The sequence below is a fragment of the Panthera tigris genome, chromosome E2 (genome assembly GCF_018350195.1).
Source record: "Panthera tigris isolate Pti1 chromosome E2, P.tigris_Pti1_mat1.1, whole genome shotgun sequence".
Taxonomy (NCBI): Eukaryota; Metazoa; Chordata; class Mammalia; order Carnivora; family Felidae; genus Panthera; species Panthera tigris.
This window is the reverse complement of record NC_056674.1, coordinates 1,825,790-1,845,193: the sequence shown is the minus strand read 5'-3', so window position 1 is coordinate 1,845,193 and position 19,404 is coordinate 1,825,790. Positions and strand designations below refer to the sequence as shown.

At 48.3% G+C, this 19,404-nt stretch overlaps 1 long non-coding RNA gene across 3 annotated transcripts in view; it reads left to right on the top strand.

Annotated features, from left to right (window-relative positions):
* LOC122234384 overlaps positions 1-19,404 on the top strand; it is a 170,667-nt gene that overhangs the window by 10,551 nt on the left and 140,712 nt on the right. For 2 of the 3 annotated variants that reach the window (XR_006212166.1, XR_006212165.1), the window contains exon 2: positions 12,250-12,372. This is a non-coding gene — a long non-coding RNA (uncharacterized LOC122234384). Of the gene's footprint in view, positions 1-12,249; positions 12,579-19,404 lie in introns of those variants that run through there. The other variant, XR_006212164.1, reaches the window with a different exon arrangement.

Genomic DNA, 19,404 nt, shown 5'->3' with positions numbered 1-19,404 from the left:
TCAGCCTATGAGGGCAATGCCTCACTCACCTCATCCTAATCCAAGCTTTGCTCATCCTCTCCCATCCTCTCCCATGGCCGCCTCTTTCTCCAGCCCAGACCTCTGATCAGAGTTAGTTGACTCCTGGGCCTTGGTGCTTGGATGGCATTGAGCACCTGAAGTGCAAAGCTTGTAAGAAATCCGATCAGGTCTTTTTCAGACAGGACCTTCTTCCAGCAATTCCCAGCTCAGCAAATGGGCCTCCATCCATCCAGTTTCCAAGCCACAGAGCCAGAAACATCTCTGACTACTCCTCACACCTCTTGTAACAGAAAATTTATGGGCTCCACCTTCAAATACACCTTCTTCCGTCTGGCCTCCTCCCCTCTGCTTCTCTCTAAGCACCCCCTTTTTCTTCATCCCCAGCTTTTCTCATCTTTTGTCAACTCTTTCTTTTTAATACTTTGTATTTTATTCTTTTCAGTTTTGTTGAGATATGTAAAAAACCCTAAGACTCCACCAAAAAACTGCTAGAACAGATTAACAAAGTCAGTAAAGTTGTGGGATATAAAATCAATATACAAAAGTCAGTGGCATTTCTGTACACTAACGATGAATTATCTGAAGAAGAAAGAAAATAATCCCATTTGTGATAGCATCAAAACCAATAAAATACTTAGAAATGCATTTAACAAGGCAAGTAAAAGTTCTCTACACTGAAAACCAAACATAAACCATAGAAGACACAAATGAATGGAGAAATATCCCACATTCATGGATCGGAAGAATTAATATTGTTAAAATGTCCGTATGACCCAAAACAATCTACAGAGTCAATGCAATTCCTTTGCCAACTCTTGGCCTCCTCAACAAGGCTTGTCCTGACTTCCCTGTTCAAAAATGCAGCACCTTCTCCCTTCCACTGATGAGGCCCCTTCCTTGACCTAACTCTACTCAGGCTTCCTGACTGGGTTCCCCAGCCTTCCACTCTGTCCTTGGCCTGAGTCAGTTTGGCAAAACTTCCCTGTCATTGGTCTGATCACTTTCAGACTTGTATCACCCTGGCCTACCTTCAGCAAGAATCCTATTAGGTCAATTTAGTAAAGAATTTACCTACTTCTTCATAATTTTTCACCCATCCCTGGCTGTAAATCTCCACTTTTCCTTATTATATTCAGAGTTGATCCTGATCTCTCTCCCCTACTGTAGTAGCCCCTACTTTGAAAGCCCATTGTAGCAGCTCTCTTGAATAAAATCTTCTTTACCATCTTTGGGGTGCCTGGGTGGCTCAGTCGGTTGAGAGTCCCAACTCTTGATTTCGGCTCAGGTCACGATCTCATGGTTCATGAGATTGAGCCCCCACATCAGGCCCCATGCGCTGACAGCAGGGAGCCTGCTTGGGATTCTCTCTCTCGCTGTCTTTTCCAAAATAAACAAATAAACTTAAAAAATATATATATCCTATAAAAAATCTTTACCGTCTTTAACAAGCGTCATGAAGGGTGGAGGTGTTAGCTGTGCTGGTAATCATGTTGAAGTATATAAATGTGTCAAATCCACACATCGTACACCTTACACAATGTTATACGTCAATTATATCTCAATAAAACTGGAAAAAAGTGCCCTGAATAATTTTTCCTTTAACGCTGCCTAGCATTCTGTACCATCTTTAACAGGCTCACATATCACTTGCTAGAACACTGTATAATTTCCTGAATGATTCCATTTATCTTTTTTGGCTGTCCTCTCCTGTTAGTCCTAAATCCTGTTAGAACAGGGATTATCGACTTGAGGCAATGTTCTGCCTGTGGGGCATTTGACAATGTCTGGAGACATTTTTGGTTGTCCGAACTTGGGGGTGGGGGATGCTGCTGGCATCTAGTGGTGGAGACCAGGGACGCTGCTGAACACCCTACAAAGCACAGAGCGGACCCCTACAACAAAGATCATCCAGCCCAGAATGTCAGTCCCTCCAGGTTGAGAAAAGCCACGCTAGAATGTGAGTTCCATGAGGGCAGAAATTTCAGTGTGTTTTGTTCGCTGAGTTAGAACAGCGCAAGGAGAACGTTTTCCATTAGTGAATCACCTCCTTAGTGGTCTCCCTGCCTCTATGTAGCCTGCCTCCAGCCCAGTCTTCAACATCAGCTGGGATGCCCGGGTACAGAGCTGACCAACGGCATGGCGGAAATCCCCCGGTAGTTCAAGTCCAGGTGGCTTGGCAACAGGAACCTGGCCCCTTTTGTGACCCGGGGAATGGACGGGTAGCCCAGGCTCACGTTTCCAGGAGAGATTTGTTCCTGCCCATTTCCGGTATTCTCCCCAAATGTGCCTCCTGGAGGCCCTAATCCTCCTTCAGTAGGGGAGTTTAGGGGAAGGAAAGGAGTAGAAATGACCCCACACTGCTCCCGAACCTGTCCTGGCTGATCTGGCCTTCTTTCCCTGGAAGGAAGTGATGTTTTTACTCAGGAGTAAAATCTTGGCAGGTCATTAGCCTACACATCTCTTGGGAATGGGAATGCCTGTCATAGTTGTAAGGCAGAAGCATGGATATCAGTGCACCTGTCCCCCTGACCACAGTCCCCGTATACCACAAGCCACAAAGTCCTGTCCATTATGCCTCAAAACACCGTCTTCAGACAAGATCTCTCCACCTCCTTTGCGGGGCCCCCTGGCCCATTCCACCCTCATCTTTCTCCTGGATTACGTCATCAGTCTCCTGATGGTATCCCTGCTTCCATTCCTGCCCACCCTCCGATTGATTCCCCACACAAGTAAGATTTTACAACTCCCTTACTTCAAACCGACCAACACCCCCCGCTCCAATTGCTATTAGAAAAAAAAAAAAAGAAGAAGAAGAAGAAGAAGCTCCGTTATTAAAAACCATTAGGCTTTGAGGCAGAAGAGGCTCTTTAATTTCCACTTAGGAGGGTTTAGGGGAACAATAAACTCTCCATAGTACGAAGTGAAGAGAGGCAATTGAACTCACCTTAAAGCTGTGTTTGTACATTTTTTCCAACTATGATACAGTATAACTCACTGTGAGTTATAAACAGATGATGGCTAAGAATATTGTGGGTGTGTATGTTGAGGTACCTACAGAGCTGGGTTTCCCAACATCAGCGCCTCTGACACTGATGTCTGATTATTCTTTGGTGTGTGTGGCAGTGGGGAGGCCAGCAGCATCCCTGGCCTCCACTCGTTAAGTGCCAGGAGCACTGCCCTTTAAATGCCAGGAGCACTGGCCACCCCCAGTTGTGTGGCCAAACTCTTCCCCAGACGTTGCCAGATGTCCGCCCAGGGGCGGGGGGATGGGGTGGTGGGGAGCGCAAGGTGTTTGGTGAGAACAGGGGCATATGTTCCTGAAAAAGGAAAAAGTGGGAAGCACAAAGTGGACACAACGCGTGTCAACTCCACAAAGTCAGGGGCTCAATTTTTGCTGTTTTGTAAGCCGTGGTATCCCTAGCACCTGAAACAGTGCTTTGCACAAGTAGGCACTCTGGTAAAAATTGCCGAATGAATAACATCCTCACAATTTCATTACAAGTGGTTTTATGAATATATTTTCACTGGGAAGGTAATGTGTGAAAATATTCCAAAATGTTTCCAAAACTCATCTCTGGTTACTCTTGTGGGTAGTTTTAATTTTTTTCCATGTATGTATATATGTACATATGTGTGCATGCAATTTCCAAAGTAGTTGCAGTGGGCACATATTCCGTTTAGCATGGGAAGAATAGAACAATCTTCTGTAAAAGAGACAAGAGATAGGCCAGCCTGGACAACATATTCCTTTCAAAGCCAGAACAACTGTGGCGGATTAAGTCCAGGCTCTGTTCTTCCTGCCCTTAGCCCTGTCCGCCCCCACAGCTGTCATTTGATCCAAGGACACATCTGCAGGCTCAGCAAATGGGGTAACACGTGGCTGGCCCTCCCTTGAGGAGATCCCTGCCCAGCAACTGCTAAACATCCCTATGTAAATGTGGTCCCATTTTTAGGGAAGGGTCACGGGTCAGCCATGTGGTTATACGCAAGGTGGGAACTGGGGAGCCCAGATCTTGTGCATTAAGTTGTGCCCAACTGTCCTCGCCGATGTCTTTCAAACCATTCCTCTTCTCCCCCGTCTCTGTGACCACACATTAACTCCAGGTCACTTTGGACTTGAGTGGCATCTGATGCGCTTTGCTTACAGTCAGAAGGGTCTGCACTGGACAAAAATGTGTTAACATCGCCCTCCTTGCTGAAAAGCAGTCAGCAGCCCTTGGGATGAAGACCACCCCCCTCAGCATTTATTGGACGTTCCAGTAGAGCCAGGCTCTGCCCATAAATCCTGTTTCTTTTGCAGCCCCTCCACTCCACTGGTCTCACTTCTCTGAACCCCTGTGGAATGGGCATCCTGACAGGTCCTACTTTAAATGACGTAACTTCTATGGAGTTCTTGGTGGATGCTGGATGCCCAGTGCCAGCGTAGGAGGATTCTTCCTAAGACCTTTTTCTAGGCATGGTTCGGTATCTCCCAAGACCCTTGTGAGTGCCAGACATTATGCTGGGGCAAGAGTAATGTGAGAAACAGGCTGGGTCTCTACCCACCCATTCTACTTCTGGCTATAGACCCAAAAGGATTAAAAGTAGTGTCTCAGACATTTGCACACCAATGTTCTCAGCAATATTACTCACAAAATCAAGAGTCAGAAGCAACCCAAGTGTCCGTTGATGAATGGATGGAGAAACAAAATGTAGTCTGTCCGTACAAATGGAATACTCTCCAGCCTTCCAAAGGAGGGAAATTCTGGCAGGTGCCACAACGTGAATGGACCCGGAGGACATCACGCTGAGAGAAATAAGCCAGTCACAAAAAAGATAACTACTGCATGAGCCCACTTTTAGGAGGTACCTGGAGGAGTCACATTCATAGAGACAGAAAGTAGGAAGGCAGGCACCAGGGGCTGGGGCAGGGGGAAACGGGGAGTTGGTTTTTAATGGGGCCACAGTTTCTGTTTCGCAGGATGAAGAGTTTGGGCATGGGTAGTGGGGACAGCTACCCAACAACGTGGAAGTACTTAACGCTATTGAACTGTACACTTAAAAATTATTAAGACAGTAAAATTTTACACCACGTGCATTTCACCACAATTACAAAAAAAGAAAAAAAAAAAAAAGAAGGCAGACCGGGTTTCCACTCCCCACGTTTGTCACACTGCCCTTCTTGGAGGCCACTCTTGAGGGCCAGACTGGGAGCTATGGAGCTCTTAGCCTGAAACCCCTTCCTTCCCATTGCCTGTCCTTCCCGGTTCTGTCTCCACTTTTCAGGACCCTTCTTCTGGGAGACTTTCCCTGATCCCGCCCAGAATAAGAGAAGTCCCAGTGGCAGGCTGGTGCTGGCCTGCATGGGCTCAGAAGAGCTCCTGGAGCTCGTCTCTTTCCAGCCGCATCTTCAGTGACGCGACCTTGTTAGCTTGAAATCAGCCACAGTGGGAGGATTTACACGGTGGGCATTGGCGAGTGCTGCAAGCCATGCTTTTGTTCCCCCGAGGAGCCTGCTTCGCCTGCCCTGCTCCATGCAAGGGGACATTGTCTGGTTAAAGGATTTATCCTGGCAATGCGCACCATAGCTACAGTCTCTGGGAACTGACAACGCAGTTAAGAACAATGGAAGTGATGGTTGTAGCCGTTGCTACAGATTGCAATGTCCCTATGGCCTCTCGCCCTTATAAGACCCTTACGCCAGCCCGGAGGCTTTGGCTTAAGTGTTGTCTCTTCAGAGGGGTCTTTTCCCAAAAACTCCAGCTGGAATAATAGTCCCTTATGCCCTCCAAAAATGGGTGTCACCTCCTATGTGGCCCCAGCCCCACAATTAATACCCATTCTTGGATGTGGATAACTGAGGTCTTCTCCAGGTTATTTATAGAGTGATACACAAACCAGCTACAAGATCCCTCCTCACCCTTCTGAAGCCTCTCCTATGTAGAAATTCCCAAGGAACCAGCAGGTTACCCTGTTTTATTATCTCCATTTTTAAAATTGGGGTAAAACACACAGAACATAAAGTTTACCATCTTAAACATTTTTCAGTGTACAACCCAGTGGTGTATTCAACACTGTTGTGAGACACAAGTCTCCGGAACTTTTTTATCGTGCAAATCTGAAATTCTGTACCAATGAAACAACAACTCTGCATTGCCCCCTTCCCTCAGCTCCTGGTAAACAGTGTTCTTCTCTTAGTTGTATTAATGTGAATGCCCTAAGAACCTCACAGAAGTGGAATCATACAATATTTGTCTTTTTGTGACAGGGTCTTTTTCAGTTAACATCATATCCTGGAGGTTCGTTTATGTTATAGCAGGTGGCAGGATTGCCTTCTCTTTGAAGGGTGCATAATACTCCATTGTATGGATGGACCACATTTTGCTTCTTCACATCCGTGTGGCTTCAGCCTCTTGGCCCCTGTGAAAAACGTTGCTGAGAACATGGGTGTGCAAATACCTCTTGGAGACCCAGCTGTCAATTTTTTTGGGTGTATGCCCAGAAATGGGATTGCTGGATCATAGGGTCCTTCTCTTTTCTTTTTCGGAGGGACCTCCCTACTGTTTTCCATTGCAGTCCCACCATTTTGGAATGCCACCAACAGTGTACACGTGTTCCATTTCCTCCACATCGTTGATGACACTGGTTTCTTTTTTTTTTTTTTTTCTGTTGTGTTCTTTTTCCTTTTTTTTTTTTTTTTTTTTTTTGTAATCACCATCCTAATGGATGTGAGAGGACATCTCATTGTGGGTTTGGTTTGCATTCTCTGATGATCAGTCCTGTTGAGCACCTATTTAAGTACTTGTTGGCCATTCGTATCATCATCCTCAGAGAAGCATCTGAAGTCTTTGGCTCCTTTATTGTTGAATTTAGAGGCTCTTTGCATATGCTTTGAATATTAACCCCTCGTTGGCTCTACCATTTGCAAACATTGCCTCCCATTCCATATGCCCTTTCATGTTGTTGATGGTTTCCTTTGCTGTGCGCAAGTTTTCAAGTTTGTTGCTTGCTTTTGCCTTCCTCGCCTGTGTTTTTGGTGTCACATCCAAGAAACCATTGCCCGTTGCCATTAATTTTAAAAGTTGTCTTGACCTTGTCAGAGCCCCCATTCCCTGGTCCGCCCCCCCCCCAGGAGAAAAGGAACAAATCTTCATGAGCTCCGGTGACTCCCCAGAACTTAGCACAGTGCCTGGGACGTGGGTATGTAAGATACTTGTTGCATGAGCCCCATTGTTGGGTGTCTGATAGAATTGTATTTATAGTTTACACCAGACTGTCCCAGGCAGAGTCTCTGAATTCCTGTAGTCGGCACTAGGGAGGGAGAACAGGGGCTTCCAGAGGGGAACCACCTGTCACTGACCTGTACTATGGCGTCTGAGGGATAGACTATGGCTCCTGGGGCCCCAGAGGGCTCTGTACCAGGCCTGGGAATTGGGAGCCTTCTTGCTCTTTGATTTGTAGGGTGCATGGGGTGAGACCCTTCTGCCCCTCTCTACCTGCTCCCCTCCTCTGCTCTGCAGGATTCTGGGGCCAAAAAGGGGGATATAGGAAGTTCCGGGTTTTGCCTGAATCCTTCTCCCTGCTGCCAGAGACAGGCTTTACTGGGTCACCTGTCCTGAACGTGGATGAGAGCAGAGGCAGAGTCTCTGTCTACCCCATTCCTGGATATGAAAACATTTACAAGTGGGTCTGTGCTTACCTGCTTCCTGACACACTTTAATAGAGTCGAGGCCTCCTCCATTCCTGGTATGAAAACAGTAACTATCTTTCCCTTTATAGGTGGATTGCATCCCTGAGATCCCGCCTGTGTACAGATCCTGTACAGGATCAGGGACAGTGTACAGGACAGGGGGCTTGCCTGAGGTTGCAAGACCAATGGATTGGGGGAACAAGCTTTCTTCCGGCCACCCGTAGCAAGGGCCTCCAGCCCCAGCTGGGGGGATTAAGGAAAGGAGGCTCCTGGCGTCCCTCAGTCTGGTGTGGCAGCCTGGGAGTGTCCCAGGAGAGAATGAGTGGGCCAGAGGGCTGGAGGCTCCAGATCAATCCAAGACCTGAAGGTCATTAGAGCTGTGGCCTTCAAATGAAGTTACTTGTAACCCTGGAGGCACGCACGCCCCCCAAGGCAGGGAAGAAAGACAGAAGAAAGGCCGATTGTTTAAGAGAAGCAATTTCCCAGAGAGGCGCCAGTGATGAGAGGCACTCTCCAGATGAATAGCATATCTCTCCCCTGCCCCCCAGTCTCACCGAGGCCCATTGTCTTGGGCTGAGAAAACCCTTGGGACCCCAAACCAGGAGACAATTAGAAAGACTGCTTAGAGCAGGAGGGAGTAAAGGGGCCAGATCTGCTCTGACAAATCAAGGTTAAGGCATGAAGTGAAAGGAATACACTGGAAATAATGCTGTGCTTTCTGTCTTCCAGGACACTTACCCAGACTTGTAGGAGAAAGGCTTTCACTAGCTTTCACCGAAAGATGATTGTATATTGTATCTCCATCTTCAATAGTCAATAAATACCCAGTTCACTCTTAATTATTTCTCTGCCAGCATATTCCTCCCAATCCTTATTTTACTGGGTAAACTGGTGCAGGGCCCGTGTTGTGGATGCTACAATAAGTGATGGATGATCTACAACACAGTTATTATATATTATTAGTATTTATTGCTTTACACTTATACGTGAAATTGTATTCATACATAGTTATGTATGAGATTGCCATATATAATATCGTGATACATATTTCATTGTATGTTATAAGATTAATATAATATAATCATAATAACCTACAACAAGTGAGGGACAGGGGCGCCTGGCTGGCTCAGTGGGAAGAGCATGTGCACTTGATCTCAGGGTCGTAAATTTGAGCCCCACGTTGGGCATAGAGATTACTAAAAAAAGTAAATACATTTTAAAAAATAAGGCCGGGGACATACTCCTTTTGTAAGCTGCTACCTTCCAGCTTACTCAGCTCAAGCTTTCTTCTTGAGTTGCTTTGAATACGGTCTCATTGTAAGCAATGAGTAATATTCATCCAAGATAAGCAGGTGAGCTGAGCCGTGTTACAGTGGGTGCTCACAGTAAGCTTTTGGTTGGATACTTCCAGAGATTGGTTCTTTGGTTTTTTGTTGTTGTTGTTGTTGTTTGTGTTTCATTTTTCATGTAGGGAAACTGAATCAGGAAAGGGAGAGGTAGTTTGTCCCAGAGCTAGTACACAGCAGAGCCAGGATTTGAACCGCGTGGTTTGGGAGGAACGAGTTGCACTAGTAGAAGCCCACTGTTCAGGACGTGGCTGTTTGGTGCTGCACGTGGTGCCACAACCTTCTTCTCACGTACTGTGCGGATCACAAGGGGCCTACCATCTCCTTCCAACACTGCCTTCACACCTGCATCTGGGCCCCGGTGTCTCCCCTCACTTGTTCCTCTGCGGGGACTGCTGCGCTCCTCCCTGAGGCCACCCTCCCCGCCTTGGATCCCATTCCCCTCTCTGGTCAAGGGCATCCCTCCTCACAGGCACCCTCCCCCCACATCCACACGGCTTTCTCTCCTCACTTCCTTCCCATCAGGCCTCTGCTTCTCACCTACACTGTCCCACGGAAAGGCCACTGCACTGACAGCTCTCAGAAGTACTTGACAACTTATCCTCTCCTTAACCAAGTCAAGATGCACCACTGACCCAGCTTCACTGGACCTCCATGGCGATGCTCTCCTCCAACCTTCTTCCTACCTCCGTGACTGTGCTCTAGTGACCCAGCCTCCACGGTAGCCCCCAGTAATCCTCACCTTCTGGTATTCATTCCCTTGTGCCCTTACTTGGGTGATATGCCCATCCCTGAACTAATCACTGAGGCCAAAAGGACCTACCGCGCTGTGGGCCAGACCTGGGTCCTTGGCCGCTCCTGGAGTCAGCAGGGTGGGGATCAGCCCCACCTGAACCATATGACAAGAGAGTAAGAGAAGAGCTAGTCTCAGAAGAGATGGAGTGAGTGCTTGGCCGGCAAAGACAGCATATGGGGTGGGATGCATAGTAGCTATGATGAGAAAAGTGAGGCATGCATGTGTGTTCAGATAGCGAAACACACCCGCCGGCCTCATTCAGATCCGCTTTCGTGTTTTCCGTCTACACTCACACATTTCTAGTGGAGTAGCAAATATTTCTGCTTACTTCTTTCTGTGCAATGTTCAGCAAGTGGGTCTATTCATAGTTCATGCTTATTTGGGGCTGCCTAAACGCGAAACACAGTTTGTGTGCTTTGTATAGATTTTCTTACTTTATCCTCTACAATCCTATGAGGTCATACTTTTTTTTTAATCATCACCACTGCTTCCCACATGAAAATATGGAGGTACAGAGAGGTTAAATGACTTGTTTACAGACACATTGAAAATAATTAATGGAGTTGAGGCCGTATAGCATTCCTTAACCACCATATATTGTGTTGCATCTCTGGAATTCAATTTGTTTCTGTTTTTTTTTTTTTTTCTTCACATTTTATTTATTTATTTTGAGAGAGAGAAAGAGAGAGAACATGTGGGAGGTGCAGAGAGAGAGGGAGAGAGAGAATCCCAAGCAGGCTTTACACTGTCAGCTTGGAGCCTCACACAGGACTGGATCTCAGAAACAGCTCAAACTAGTTTAGGCAAAGGGGGAATTTCTTGGCTCCTGTAACCAAATCCCAGAGGGGGGAAGGAGTGTAGCTGTCCTCAGGGTGGTGGAATGCAGCCAGCAGCTGTCTCTTCTACCACTTGAATCTGCATGTTGGCATCAGACTGTCACGCACATCTTCCCCATGAGGTCAGAACGGTGCTATTCCTAGGTTACCCGTCTGCAAGGATGAGTCTTACTCGCCTTGTCCTTAGACGGCTCTGAACTGGCCTGAGGTGTGCCACACACTCACCCGGTGCCCAGGGCACAGAGAATAATGTTATAGTAGGTCACCTTTGGTGGGAATATGGGTAGAGGAGAAACAGTCCCCAAAATAAGGGGTAGGGTTAATATCCCCAAAGAAACAAGGAGGAACCAGATCTCATTTGTGGGGTCTCGGGATCTCCTTCCTGGAAGCAATAACCTTTGAGGCCTCAAAGCTGAGCAGGAAATGATTGAAAAGAGGAGCAGGGGAGGGGCGAGCACAGGGTTGAGTAGACATATGCAGAAGTCTGGGGATGAGAGGGTTGAGGAAACCCAGAGTGGTTTTTTGCAGCTGGTGTGTAGAGGTGGTAGTTGTTGGGGAAGGCAGGGTGTACGTAGGTGCAGAGGAAACCACAGGGGGTCTTGTGGAGCTTGAACTTGATCTCAAAGGTAGTGGTACACTTTGGATGGATGTAAGGTGGTGCTTATCCGATACTCACACTCTTTAACCAACAAAACCCCCTTCTCCTTTTGGATAACCCCCCTCCCACCCCCCTCAATGTATGGGACTCCTGGGATCTGTACCTGGTTAATAGAAACCACTGTAATTTGCTCCGGGATGGACATGTGACTCCATCTGGGCCAATGAGGGGCAGCACTCAAAGCTTTGTGGGAAAAGCCTAGGGATGGAGAGGGATGGATCCCTGATCAAGATTTTTTAAGAATCCGGGTCAATTTACGCCTGAAGCCAACCACCCCTGGGCTTTTCAGTTACTCAATTCAGTACACAACTTTTATTTCTGTTTGTTTGGTTTTGCTTTAGCAATTAGTGTTTCTGTCTCTTGTCACTGAAGACGCGTCACTAAGCGCGAGGGGGCGTTAGGTTGGTGTTTTGGAAGGATGTCCCTTTTGAGATTGGATGTTGGAATGGAGAGAGCCAACGTGGAGGCAAGAAAGCAGAGGAGACATAACGGTGGAGTGGACTAGAGACTTGGGACACGTGTCTGTGTGAAGGGTGGTAAATGGAGACAGAAGCATGGAGGATACGAGAGGCGGAAGGCACATTTATGAGGTAGACGTCACAAGACATGGCAGGTCTTTGAATGTGGGGGACGGAGAAGGGGGGAGAGTCAGGGATGACTTTAATGTTTTCAAACTGAGTGGGGACAAGGGCTTAAGATAGGGGTTTTATCTGTCACACACATTTCCTATCTAAGTGACAGAAAAATAAATTCAAGTTGGTTTAAACAAAGTGAGTGGGAATGTCTTGTCTCCCTATCTGTAAAGTTCAGAGTGCTTCAGGTACGGCTGGATCTAGCATTTCAAGAGATGTCATTAAGATGAGATCTTCATTTCTCAGTCTCTGGGACCTGCTTTCCTCTGATCGGGCTTCATTCTGCCATAGGCTCTCCCCTCAAGATGGTGAAGATGCTACCAACAGCTCCAGGCGTGGGTGCCGCTTGCCATTGCAGCAGTGGAGACGGAGTGCCTCTCTCCCAGTAATTCTACTGAAGTTCCGGGCCCATCCGTGAGTCAGTCCCTGAGATGCTGGTTGGGTTGCACAGACCTGAGACCTGTATCCATTCCTAGATCAGAAGTGATGTCATTCCCACTCACCGCAAAGGGCTGAGAGTAGGGGTGGCCTGGCCCCTCAAATGAAATAGGAAGCTTGATGACCAAAATAAAGGGGAGTGCTTGTCGGGCGAGCAAACCAACAGGCACCCGATTCGATGAGTACGAGATAATTCAGTGAGTAACCCAGTGTCGGGGTGGGGTGGAATTGGGGATCTACAGAATGCATGGGGGGCGGTGGGGTAGCATCTTCAGGGAGCTCAGTGAAGGTCTGGGGTTGAGCGTCTGGGGTTGAGTGTCTGGGGTTGAGGGCAGGTTTGGAAGCTTGGATTTAGCTGCATTTGAGATGGAACAATTGGGAATGCCTCTTTGAGGAGATGGTATTTCATGTGAGCCCCTGCGGTATGGGAAGCAGCCCGCCCTGATCTGATCGGAGGGTGGCTTGGAGGCGGGAATTACCTTGGTGTGATCAAAGACCCAGATGAAGACCAACAAGGCCAGAGCCTGGGGAGCGGCGGGAGCTGGGAGGCAGAACCTCGCGGGCCTTGTAAATGCCTTCTTGAACACTCTGCTGGAAACCATAGCAAAGATGTAGACAGAATGAATAGGGTGTGGTGTCACTGACCTATGAGGGTCTGCGGGAGGAGGGCAGACCATTCGTAAGGACGCTAAAAAGAAGAGGAGGAGGGAACGGAGGCAGGGCATTTCCGTGTCACCTTCCTACTCTGGTAGGATGTTCAACACAGCCCAGCCAAGACCGGTCACCCTCAGTTTACTGAGTAGAGACCTGTGCCCAGAGCTGTTAGTGGCCTGCATCCCAGAGCCACAAAGCTCTGGGGCTCAGTGAGTGTCTGAGCCAGGACGTGACTGAATAGGAAGACCCTCTTCCAGATGCTGAGTCCCGGGAGCGCCAGGTGGGTTGTGGACCTCATGGGTTCTGGAAGCCTGTCTTCAAGTTGGGTCTTGCCAAGTCCGTTCTGCAAAGAACAAAACCAAAGAGCCTGGAAATCTGACCACCTGGCCGAGCTGACCTGGGCCCAGAAGGCCCCTCAGCTCGAGCTCTGAAAAGAAGGGGTTAAACCTTCCGGCCCATTTGTCCTTGGAACCTCAGCTTGCATCCCACCCTGGAATTTTCCTCTGAGCTGCAAAGCCAGGCCAGCTGCCAAGCCATATATACATTGCAGGGTAGCCAGGCAACGCGGCGCTCTTTCTGGGAAGGCTCACAATGTGGTCACTGTTTTGTAGACGCCAGGTTCCAGATGGAAGAAAGACTTTAATCCCCAGCTTCAAGGCTGTTTGGCACACTTCACTCCTGAGATCCCGCGCGGGCCAGTTTTCACTCTGACTCTCCAGCGTGGCCATTTTGTCACATTCTGTTTCTGATGTTTTAGATTTTAATCCTTTGCAAGTTGGGTTTGCGTAGAGAGGGGAGATGGAGACAAGACCGGAGGGAAGTTTAGACACAGAGAGAGGCAGGACCTCCATGTCACGGTGGAGGCATGAGAGCGAAGTGGTAAATAGATGAACGGCAGAAGAAAGAGAAAAGGCCAGGAGAGTTAGCAGGAGAGCCTCAACTTCTTGATCAGTTAGGGAACACACATCAAAAAAACACAATGCCAGACTTCCAGACAAATCCAAAAATTAAAATATCGTTAAAGGCCGGGCTCTCATACACGGTGAGTGAGTGTTTTAAAGGCATGACCTCCTGAAGGGGGGTTTGGTCGGACTTACCAACATTTTGAATCTGGGGTGCCCTGCTGGCTCCATTGGAAGAGCGTGCGACGCTTGATCTCGGGGTTGAGTTCGAGCCCCATGTTGGATGTGGAGATTACTTAAAAATAAAATCTTAAAAAAAAATTTTTTTTTTTGAATATGCATAACCCCTGACACAGAAAACTTATTTCCCGTAATTAGTCCTACAGGACTCACAGGAGCGCACAAGGTAGTTGGCAACTGCTACTCTTGTGTGTCCGTCCATATAGGAACGACCGAACAAATCGTGTTACCTCCCTGCTGTGAAGTCGTGAGCGGCTGTCTGACAGTTTAATGCAGAGCTGCATGCATTTGGGCACAGAAGGTGGTCCGGGACACACGGTTGAGTCAAAAAGAGAAAAATAGGGGCACCCGGGTGGCTCAGTCAGTTGAGCATCTGACTTCGGCTCGGGTCATGATCTCACGGTTTATGAGTTGGAGCCCCACGTTGGGCTCTGTGCTGACAGCTCGGGCCTAGAGCCTGCTTCGGATTCTGTGTCTCCCTCTCTCTGTCCCTCCCCTGCTTGTGCATATTGGTAAACAATATGTAGAGTCTGAATTTGATCCTGTTTTTAAAATGTGTGTATGTGTATATTTATCTGTAATTTACTCATTTTGGTACACACAAAGAAAATTTCTGAAAAGAAAAAAAATATTAGTGGTTGGCATTGTGGGATAAAAAGTTGTACGGGATAGACTGTCAGTTCAAAAAACAAGAAAAGTAAAGTGGCCGTACAATGTATAGAATATGATTTCTTTCCTGTAAAATAGAAACTACGTGTGTATGTGTACACATGTACACACACACGCATGCATATATCCTCTTTTGTACAAAAAAATTTCAAGAAGGAAAAAAGCAAGAAAATTGTGATTGGCTCTGTGGAATGCCAGGGAGGGTGTGGGGTATTTCCATAGTTTTTCTCTCCACATTTCTATGGGGTTTGATGTTTCTCAAAGATTTTGTGTTATTTTTTTAGTTTAAAAAAATCTTTAGGGGCACCTGGGTGGCTTAGTCAGCTGAATGTCCAACTCTTGATTTCAGCTCAGGTTGTGATCTCCCAGTTTGTGAATTCGAGCCCCACGTTGGGCTCTGCGCTGACAGCACGGAGCCTGCTTGGGATTCTCTCTCCCTCTCTCTCTGATTCATACTCTCTGTCTCTCGTAGCATATAAGTAAAGATTTTTTTTTAAGTTAAAGAAAATCTTTAAAAATACTTGTAATAAACTATCACAATCATACCACCATAACAAGTATTTTTAAGCATTTTCTCTATGAATCTTTCTCTCACACACCTATGTCACACACAGATACATATATACATGGATGTTATATATTTGTTTACATAAGACTATACATGGGTGTAACGTTTGATAGATGAGAGATGGATGGTATATATGTGGATATTATATATTTATTTCCTTAAGATATATACACAAGTGTAATGTTTGAGAGATGAATGAGTGGACAGATACGGGTGCTAATATTTTTGAAGGCTCATTATGTACCAGCGCCATCTTGAATACCCAACAGGATAATGGGTTGGCAGTAACTGGAGGTTCAGGAAGGCTTTGGGGGGCTGCTGGCTTTCAGTTATGCAAAAGCCATGGGCAGGTGGAGCCCTGGCAGTCAACAGGATCAGCTGGGAGCCGTGGCAATAGGAAGACATAGATGGATCTGAGAGAAATTCAGAAACTCAGTTCTGGAAAGGATGAGATGAAAAGGGGCAGGAGAGGAGGCACTTCTGACCGGAAGCAAGGGGGCTTGGCTGCTTGCTGGGTGAGGGAGGAAGGGACCAGGGATGATCCTGCGGTTGAAGGGAGGGTGAGACAGGCGCTGAGGGGCAGCTCCGGGTCGGGGTGAAGGGGGGCATGGCTGCTGTTGGCTTGGAGCTTGCTGGGTGCGAGGACCACCAGGCTCAGAACTGAGAGAGACACAGTATGGCCGTTCCTCAAAAAGTCAAATGTGGAATTACCAAGTGACCCAGGTGTTTCTCTTTTGGTGTGTGTGTGTGTCCAAAGTAGCAGGAAACGAACGCAGAGAGAAGTGTGTGCACCCACGTGTGCAGCAGTGTTATTTGCAATCAGCAAAATGTGGAAGCGGCCTGAGCATCTGTGGACGGGCCAAGGATAAGCAGCATGTGGGATGTGCGTATAGTGGACGTTATCCAGCCCTGAAAAGGTTCGGCCACGTGTTACAACGCGGATGGACCTCGCGGACGTGACACTGAGTGCGGTAGGCCAGCCACACAAGACTTAACACTGTATATTTGCATTTATCGGAGAGGTTCAGAGTACCCAAATACATAGAGACAGAAAGAGGGATGGCGGGCTCCAGGGCCTGGGGAGGGAAGAATGGGCCGCCATCGTTTAATGGGCACAGGGCCTCAGTTTTGTAAGACGTCCGGGAGGCAGAGGGTGTTGATGGCTGCACAACAGCATGAACGTGTTTAGTACCCCTGAGCTGTACACTTAAAAACAGTTGAGATGGTAAGTTTTGTGCTGTCTGTATTTTGCCACCGTTAAAATGAAATAAAAAAGGAGTTGAGGAAAGAGGTCTGGCCATGGGGGAGCTTTGGGGCAGCCGTGAACATTGGCATACGAGTCTTTGTATGGACACAGGTTTCCTCCCCTCTCGGGCCAATACCTGAGTTTCACTTGGGCAGAATGGCTGCCTGCTGTGGTGTGTGTATGTTTGGTCCTTCTTTCATGGCTCATGGGACCCTGGTGTCCTGGGGTGGCAATGTAGCAAATCGTTGCGTAGTGTTAACGTGTCCCCAGTAGCGCGTGCGTTTCGACTGGGCGTCCCGTATTTTTGTTTGCCGAGTCTGGTGGTCCTGTCCTTCTCTTATTTCTTTGAGGTCTCTGCCTGCATGCCATCTCCCTAGAAAGCTCCCCGCTAGCCTGCCCCTAGTGCATGCTCTAGCACCTTCCCTGGCTCCATTTGCTTCACACTCCGCCCCTCGTGGCCTCATTCTGTGCCTCTGTCCCTTTGCTCCTTCTCTGTTTCCCCCACGACGCCATCACAAGCATGAAGTCAGGGATTTTTGACTGCTCGTTCACTGTTTATCTTCACTGCTTAGAACCATGCCTGGCACGTAGGAGACATTCGCATGGTATGTTGAATAAACCTAAAAAGCCCAGCTTCCTGTGGCCACATCAAAGCCCACAGCCCTGCTGATAGTTTTAAACTAAGAACAAGTCAAGACTGCCAAGATCATGCGCACACACGTGTACCCAGGCAGCTGCGTCCAAGGACATGATTAACTGCTAAGCCCCTCTGGATCGAGGCATCGCCTGGTCAGCACATTCTCTTCCCGGTGAAGCGGCTGGAAGCCCGATGATGTTGAAGAATCCTCACCACACCCCGTGTGAAGCTAGTCCCCCAGTCGTTCCAGTTTACAGATGGAGGATTTGAAGCACCGAGCCGTTAAGGACAGGTCAAGGTTGGGCGTGAGGCTGGCTTTGTTTTGTGGAGCGAGTGGTAACCAGGACCCAAAATAGGGATTAAGAGAAGTCCATCCGTGGTGGAGGGCTGGAGGCGGTAGCCTGAGAGAAGGGGATCTGAGGCCCATCAGTCCGTGGTATTTGGGGCTGGGGTTGAGGAGAGACATCTGCACATGCTGGTGGTGGCTGGGTTGTGGCCCGAGTCGAGTTACCTTGGAAGGAAGGCAGGGGAGGAAGGCAGACCAGGACCCTCTACATCCCTTTGCTGGAAGCAGTATCCGTTCAGGACGATCTCACCTGTGCCTGTGAGATAAACCTAGCACACTAACCTGAGAGAGTGAGGGCTTTCTCCTTCCTCCATAACTGAGGATGGACTGATAGGGCCCGATGGCTTCGTCCGAGACCCAGGCCCGTTTTCCTTTTCTTCCTCACCTTTCGCAGCGTAAGGTTGTCTTCCTGGCTGCTGCTCTTCCAGGTGCCATGTCTGCATTCCAGGCAGGAAGCAGGGGGGAAAGGCCAGATGCCGCCTCCTCCGGAACTTTTGCTTTCTATTTGGGAACGGATGTCAGGACGGTTTTCGCTTGCCTCATTGGCCAGAAGTGGCTCACTCGCCCCATTCGTGCGGCTGTAGAAGATTTCTGGGGCGGTGGATATTTTTAACTGAGGCACATTGCTGTGCTAAACAAAATCCGAGTTTGTTATTATTTAGGGAGAGAGAAAGGGAGGGAGGTGTGGATATTGAATAGGCAAGCAGAGTGCCTGGCACAGTTAGAAAAGAAAGAGTAGGGTATGACCATGGTCACGGAACCCACCAAGGCTCTAGAAGGACAGTGGAAGACTTTTCACCTTAGGGGTCAAGGCCTGGGGGAGCGTGGGGAAGGGGGTTTAAATACCCCTCTGTACCAAATGCCTAGCCTTTTCCTAAGTGGTCTTGAAGCCTCACCACTACCCACTGGTGGAAATGACATCATCCCCTTTCTACAGACGGCAGAAGGAAGTCTTACAGGCCCTGAGTCTTGTCGCTGTTGCAGTTTCCTGAAACCGTTCCTTTATTTGAGTACATACTAAACACACCCAACACGAAGATCAAAGAAGGAGACAAGCATACCCATTAGATAGTGAATTTTCCCTCCCATCTGCGTCTCCCTTACCTGGCCGCCCTGCGCAGAGACAGTCACCGTTAACCACGGCAGCCTGTGGCCCATCTTCCTTCCTCGCTGATTCTGTCTTTGCGAATTTGCCTACTTGCAAGGATTTCACCCCCAAATTAACACTCGCTGATTTTTCAGTCATTCGTGCCCATGGCAGAGTGGTGACAAGTGGAGGTTCCTCCAGGTGACCGTTCCCAACTGAGGCTGATGGAACCGGCCACGCTCTGCTTTCTTGTTCCAGCTCTCGTGCCCTAAACGTCGTCCTTTCCGTGGCCCCATCAGTGCCACTTACACGCCCCGGAACCGTGTTTGAGAGCTGCAACACAGTATGCGACCGCGTTTCAACGCCCCCTTTGTCTGAAGGCCGAGTGGGAATGTTGGGGTTTGATTTGGGGTTTCTTTCGCCGCAGCTGAGGTTGACCCTTTTCTCACATGGATAAAAGTCTCTCCTGTGTCTTTTCTCTGGACGAATTGGTACTGAAATTTGTGGAATGATTAGTTGTTTGCTATCCACCCTGCCGTTTGAGTTAGACCCTGGGAGGGGAAGGACTGTGCCTGGTTGTACCCACTCTGGTGGCCTGGCATCCAGCGCGGGCGCCTGGCGTAGAGTGGGACGACTGTCGGTGTTGGAAATGTGACCCA